The sequence below is a fragment of the Trichosurus vulpecula genome, chromosome 1 (assembly GCF_011100635.1).
Source record: "Trichosurus vulpecula isolate mTriVul1 chromosome 1, mTriVul1.pri, whole genome shotgun sequence".
Lineage (NCBI taxonomy): Eukaryota > Metazoa > Chordata > Mammalia > Diprotodontia > Phalangeridae > Trichosurus > Trichosurus vulpecula.
In genome coordinates, this window is record NC_050573.1 from 229,859,241 (window position 1) to 229,866,824 (window position 7,584).

Below are 7,584 nucleotides of genomic sequence, written 5' to 3' on the forward strand. Positions count from 1 at the left end.
GTAGCAGGATAGAAAACAAACCCACATAACTCATCAGGCTCTGTGTTTGTTGCCAACAGAACTCAGAAAGAAAAGATAAGAAGAGAAATTCCATTTAAAAAACTACAGAATGTATATATATTTGGGAACCCACATAGCAAGACATATAGGAATGACATAGATGCAAATACAAAACATTCTTTGAAGAAATAAAGACAAAATTAAAAAATTGAGAGACAGTAATTGTTCATGGCTGGGTCATGTCAGTATAATAAAAATGACAATACTGCCTAAATAATTTACCTATTTAATGCCACAACGGTCAAACTACCAAAAAGTTACTTGTGGAACTAGAAAAGACTAATAACAAATCTCATCTGGAGAAACAAAAGGTCAAGGATCTCAAAGGAAATGAAATAAAGAAGTGAATTTAGAAAGCCTAGCACTAGTAGATCTCAAAGCAGTATACTACAAAGCAGTAATTATCAAAATTATTTGGTACTGGTTAAAAAAAGTAGAAAAATTGATGATTGGAAGAGATTAGGCATATAAGACACATAAATAAATAAATACATTGGCATGTTGTTTGATAAACTTAAGGACCCCAACTACTAACATAAAGACTCATTATTCAACAAAAACTGAGGAAAAACTGGAAAATAGGCTGGCAGAAATTAAATTTAAATAAACATCTTATGTCACAAGCTTTAGAGTGCAAACATGACCTAGATCTAATAAATCACATCATAAATAAATTAGAGTAGCAGAATAGGAGATACTCTTTGCAACTATGGATAGGGGAAAAGGTCTTGACCAAACAAGGTACAGAGAAGATTATAAGAAGTGAAATGGCCAATTTTGATTCTATAAAATTGAGAAGCTTTTGTGCAAACAGAATCAGTGCAATTGAGTGTTAATTGAGAAAAATGTTTGTAACAAGATTTTCTAATAAAAGCCTGCTATGCAAGATATATAGAAAAAAGGCTCAAATACAAGGTCTCCTGTATTTAAACTTTAATAGTCTAAAACTGAGATAATACTTTTGTAATATCTTGTATATTAGGAACAAGAGTCATTCCTCAACAATTAAATGATCAAAGGATATAAACAGGCAATTCTCTCTTTTTTTTGAGGGGGAAGGCAGGGCAATTGGGGTTAAGTGACTTGCTCAAGGTCACACAGCTAGTAAGTGTATGAAGTGTCTGAGTCCACATTTGAACTCAGGTCCTCCTGACTCCAGGGTCAGTGCTCTATTCACTGTGCCACTTAGCTGCCCCGAAAGGCAATTCTCAAAAGAAAAAAGACAAGCTAACAGCAATCATATGAAAGATATTCCAAATCACTAGTAATAAGAGAAATACAAATTAGAATAACACTGAAGTTCCTTCACACACTTCACACACACATCAGATTAACAAAGATGACAAAAAAGGAAAAGGGCAATTGTTGGTGGGAATTTGGGAGGACAGGAACACTCATCCTTAGGTGGAGCTATGAACTGGTTTAGCCATTCTGAGAAACAATTTGGAACTACATCTCTAGTCACTAAATGTTGCATACTATTTGACCCAGAAGTACAACTATTTGGTCTATGCCCCAGGGAAATCAAAGGAAGCAGAAAAGGATCCATGTGTTTAAGACTATTCATAGAGGTGCTTTTTTCCTAGCAAAACCCTGGAAATTAAGGAGAGGGACTCATCGATTGGAGAATGACAACAAATTATGATCTATGAATATAATGGAATATTACTATACCATAAGAAATGATGAAAGGGAAGGGTTCAGAAGAAACTGGAAAGACTTATATGAACTAATGCAGAATGCAGTGACTAGTACTAGAGCAATACATACAATGACTAAAACACTGGAAGCAAGAGCAACTTTGAAAGACTTGAGAACTCTGGCCAGGGCAATGTAGTACAACCACAACTCCAGAAGACAGATGATGAAGCAAGCTTTCCACCTCCTGACCGAGAGATGATGGACTGGAAGTGCAGATTGAGACATACATTTTCATACATGATCAATGTGTGAATTTATGTTGCTTTATTATGCTATTCTTTATAAAAGAGATATACATAATCTGTTGACAGCCTAGAGACTGAGACTTAATTCTACCTAGTCCCTTATTCCAACTATGAGAATATAGTACTGCCCTGTTTATAGTGCATTTGCTACTCTATAAAATGAGTGTCCTAGAGTAGATGATGAAACATGCCTTCTCTCTCTCAGTAGACACCTGAGCAGTAGGAACTATAGGTATGAAATGTTGCATACACTGCCAGATACAGTTAGTTTTTATCTATCTATCTATCCACCCATTTTTATTTTTTACAAAGGAGGGTTCAAAGATTCACTTTGGTGTGTGTTGCGGGAAGAGGGAGATCAGGAAATGACTATGGCACAAAAAACAAAAAACAAAAAGCATCAATATAACTTAAGAAAAATAAGTGAATCTCTTTGACAGCAAGAAGCAAGGACTTAACTGAAACTTGGAATTGCTCTGTAGAAAAGAGGCGGCAGGAAACCAAATAAATTGCCAAAAGTATTCATTACTTTTTTTTTTGCAGGGTAGAAGGCAGGGCAATTGGGGTTAAGTGACTTGCCCCGCTAGTAAGTGTGTCAAGTGTCTGAGGCCGCATTTGAACTCAGGTCTTCCTGACTCCAGGGCTGGGTTCTACTTACTGCGCCACCTAGCTGCCCCCATTCATTACTTTATAACATCAGTTATATTGGAAACTAGGAAAAAAAGTGGTCACTACATTACTAAATGACATAGGAAACTGCAATTCAGAGTTATACTTTGCAGTGGTAACTTCTCAGCAAAAAGAGTAAGAGAGATTCAAGTGATTTTACATAAAATTGAATCGGCTAGACCTGTAGCCCATTGGTATGACTATATAGTGTTGTCTCGAGGCAGAGGTGACAGAGAAATGATGATAACAATACCATCAAGTCATCTTACATTTTTTTTTCTCTGAAGCATTTGTAGTTGTTCAAGTTCACTTCAGCCTCATAAGAACCCTGGGAAGCAGATTGGACAGGTACTATGATCCTTATTTTATGAAGGAGGAAATTAAATTCAACAAATATTTAGTAAGTACCTACTATGCTCAGGAGATTGAGGATACAAAAAAGAAAAATAAAGGTCCTTGCTTCTAAGGAGCTTACATTCTCCTGGGATGAAATACAAGAGTGAAAGCTCTGTGAGAATAGGGATTATTTCATTTTTTTAGCCATAGTGCTTTACATATCATAGGTACTTAATAAACACTTGGAACACTCTGTCCTTCACTCTGACTATTGACCTCCCTAGCTTCCTTTAAGTCGCCACTAAAATCCCAACTTCTACAGGAAACCTTCTTGAACCCCTCTTAATTCCAGTGCCTTTCCTCTTTTAATTATTTCTTATTTATCCTGTAGGTAGCTAGCTTTGTATATATTTGCATGTCGTCTCCTCCATTACATTACTTGCATTAGATTGTAAGGTCCTTGAAGGCAGGGACTGTCTTTTGCCTCTTTTTGTTATCTCCAGAGGCATTTAATAAATCTTTATTGATTAATTGACTTGTTGATTGATTAAAGAAACATATACACAGATAAGTCACACAAAATACAGAGAATAATTCTGGGAAGTGGAGGAGAGCACTCCCAGCTGGGAATATCAGGAAGGACCTCATGTAAGAGATGGTAGTTAAGATGAGTCTAAAAGGGAACTAGGGATTACAAACAGTGGAAACGAGCAAGGACAATTTTCTAAGCATGGAGCATAGTTTGTGCTGAATAGGAAGGTAGAAGATGAAATGTCCTCTGTGGTCAATTTCAAGCAGACTGGTTTGGCTGGTATGTAAAGCAGTTTAGGGGAGACACATGAAATCAGGCTAGAAATATAGGAAGGAGACAAACTGTGAAGGCCTTTAAATTCCTCCCCTCACACCCCCTCCACCCCCACCCCGAAATGGAATCCAGACTATTTAAGTGAACTTTTGAAAGCTGAACAATTAGTTAGGGGCAAAGCCAGGACTATGGAACTATTACCCAGGTCTTTTGCCTGATAGGTTGGTGTTCTTTCTACTCGGTTTATAAGTTGCAGCTCCATCATAATGAGATAATGACAAATCAGATAGGTAAACCTTTCCACGGGGTACGGATGTGTACCTAGATTATGTGTAAGGCAGAAAGAATTTTGGAGAAAGTACTCTTTCCGAAAATGCATGTTCTTTTGTGACAGATACAGCCAAGTGTGTAATGTTCAAGCATAGATTTTCTAGGTTAATACTCTATTCGAACAATTGAACTAAATACCCGTTTTCCCTTGGAGGGAACTATAAGTTGCAATCACATCCAATGTCAAGCAAAGGTCTATAAACAAGCAGAAAGAAGCACCATTCCTGACTCATTAGGAAATGTATCTGTTTCACCGCATCTCACTGCATTGTTTTGCAATATTAAGGAGCTACGCAATTGCCATGATCCATGAGGATGCACAGATCAAGAACTATATGAGGGACAAGGATATGTATTTGTATTTGAATTTTGCCTCAAGAAGCATCAACCAAGTGGGATGGTTTCAAAATAATTTTAAATATTTTTTCTACAGAAAAGCAATTCTTTACACATTCACTCGGCTTCTGTCTTGCATGATAGGCTACAATCCTCTCTTGTAGCACTGTTCCCATGGCAACAGAACATAGGTGCCATCTTTTAAGTGTGTGGCATTTTTTTTTCTTCTGAACTCCCAGCACATCTATGTTTGTTCGCCTTTTTTGGATGCAGTTATTTACACCAAATGGAGATGGTCAATAACAATCATTCAGACTAAAAGGAGTGGAAATTGACAGGCACAAACTACATAGTACTCAGTGTCCTAACTTACATACCACAATGTGTCCTTGGCTTTTTAATCCACTTTGCATGGAAAATCTCAGCCCTGAATTGCAAGCAGGGAAAAACTCAATATACAACATGCATAATTAATTCTCTACAGGAGTTGAATCTGAAAGTGCAGGCACTGGAGACGGTAATCATGCTACAGAGTTATGTACTGCAGTCTCCTAGATATGTCATTTTTCCCTATTGGGGATTTTTTTTATTTTTTAATCTCTGATTCACATTGTTTCACAAGGAAAAAATTTGCTTATGAGCTCTGTCCCTCTGCTTGGATCTCTGTGGGTTTTGCATATTTTGACTTTAAGATATTTTGTTCAATCTAAATGTTAAAGCACTCACACATGAAAGAGCTGTTCTGAGATCAGCTCTAGCAGCATCCCTCATCATGCTCAGCAAGGCTTGAGTCCTTTCAAGGGTGTGGGCAAGGAATAAAAAGGCTTATTCCCCCATACCACGATGGAAACTTGTCCAGATCTTTTCCTAGGTATTCTCGATATTACCCATTTCCTAGGTATTCTTTGCCTGTAACAAAATCTGAATTGTGTTCCTTAACTTTTCAAATTCAACCCTACCCAGCCCCATCGACCCCTTGAAAAGGGTTGGAGAAGCTTTCTCCAGTCAAAAGTCATTGGCTCTTCAGGCAGAGGGGGTAAATTAAGGGACACATAAATTTAAAAAAATTGAATTTAGAGGTTTTTTTTTTTTAAGAAAAAACATAAGATCTGCTCATCTGCATGTAAACTTACCACAGGAAACAATTCAATAAATGCAATAATATAAACATACTTCACTTGTTATAGTCAGTTCAATGAAATTCACTAAACATTTCTGCAGTGGGACTGGCCAGTGTGGGGCTCAGTCCTTGGAGCAGGTGCAGTGTTCTCTGTTTACTGCATAGCCACATGGAGGCTCAGAAACCTACTTCCCAGATATTTGTGGATGATGGGTAACGCAGGAACCCTGACCCTAATTTGCACAAACACAATAGTCTTTAACTAATTCCTATTACATTCTACAGAACTTTCCCAGTCTCTTTATTTCTTTTTTTCTGCATGTATATACCTCTTTATGAGAGGCAGTTTGTTGTAATGGTTAGAAAGTTGACCTCAGAGGAGGATGACCTGGATTCTGACATATACTGGCTATATGACCCTGGCCAAGTCACCTAATCACTCACTGCTGTGGACAACTCTCTAAGCATTTTACACTCATTCTACAGTTCTATCCATGTAAATTCCAACTTACTGAATGGTGATGGTAAACCCTTTAATTAGATGTATAGTTGGAAGTGGAAATGTATACAAAAGGCAAGAACAGATGAAAGTTCTCTCTTCTCTGGTGGCTTTCAAGTGAGGGGGAAGAATTACTGCGAGTCTCCAGGTAGAGAATGAGGAAGCAGTGCTGGCTGCCTTATCTCCCTACCCAGCTACCATGTAGCTCTGAATACACGGCACTGCTCTTCTGTCTCTATTGTGTTTCTTTCCTGATCTTAGGGGAATGGATATCAGAGATGGGATGATAGAGGTTATGACCTTGTGAGCTTTAAAAACTTGGAAGAGTCATTGGAGATCCAGCAACTGGCGTCCACAGCAGACTTTGCTGGCATCCCAGTCCGATGAGAAGGCAGTTCTCAGGAGTTATCTCTTTGCCCCAGCCCAGGAATGAATTGACCCAGCTGGTGAGACACCATGTCCAACTAGCAAAGGGGCAATTCATTAATCAGCTATATTGAATCTACTTTGTTAAAATGTGAACTTGATTGGGGAAATGTTCTTAGCACCGATTTAAGTTTGCACCTGCTCCTTCTGGGTTCTGAGGTGGTTGATGAGTGGACTCTCAGTTTCAGAAGTTTTTTAATTTGGGTTCTTGCAACATTTTCTCAATAAATATCCATTTGTAAAAGCAAATGACATTAATTGTTAATTGCTGATATCAAAGAGATAACTTGTTAATATTGGTTCAGTAAGTAATGATTGAATGATATTGGGAAGCTATTAATAATTGAGGGGAAATATGCCATATAGGAGTTTGTGAGCTCTAGTATTGAAAGATATCCCATAACCTCTGAAGATCTCTTATGCCCTCCAGGAGAGAAAGAGCAGCTCTGCCCTGGGCACTCAAACTGACACTAAGAGTTGGAGTTGGGTGGTATGTGTGTGTGCGTGTGTGTGTGTGTGTATGTGTGTGTGTGTGTGTGTATGTGTAAACTTTTGTAAAGCAAGTACTACATGTGAGGTACTCTGTTAGGTACTAGGGATATAGCAAGAAAAATGAAACAGTCCCTGACCTTATAGGAGCTTACATTTCTACTAAGGCAGCAATTCTCCCCACTCCCTGAGGATCCATGAGACCCTTTCAGGGAGTCCCTGAAGTCAAAGCTATAACAACAAAACAACAACAACAATAATAATATGTAATTTGCCTGTTAAAATGCTCCTCCCAGTTCTGACTACATTCTTTGTGAAGCCATATTTTCCTCATATACGTCAACCAAAGCAACATATTGCAACAGATTGAATAAGAAGCAGATATGAGAACCCAGCTGTCTCTATTAAGCCAGCTATTAAAGAGAATTATAAAAATATGTGTAACATTGCTATTCTAATTTTTTTCTTTTAGAAAATACAGTCCCTTTTCATAAAAAATATGTTATTTATGTTAATATATAATGGATTTATTATTGTTATTTTAAATGAATCAGTATTTTAAAAATTC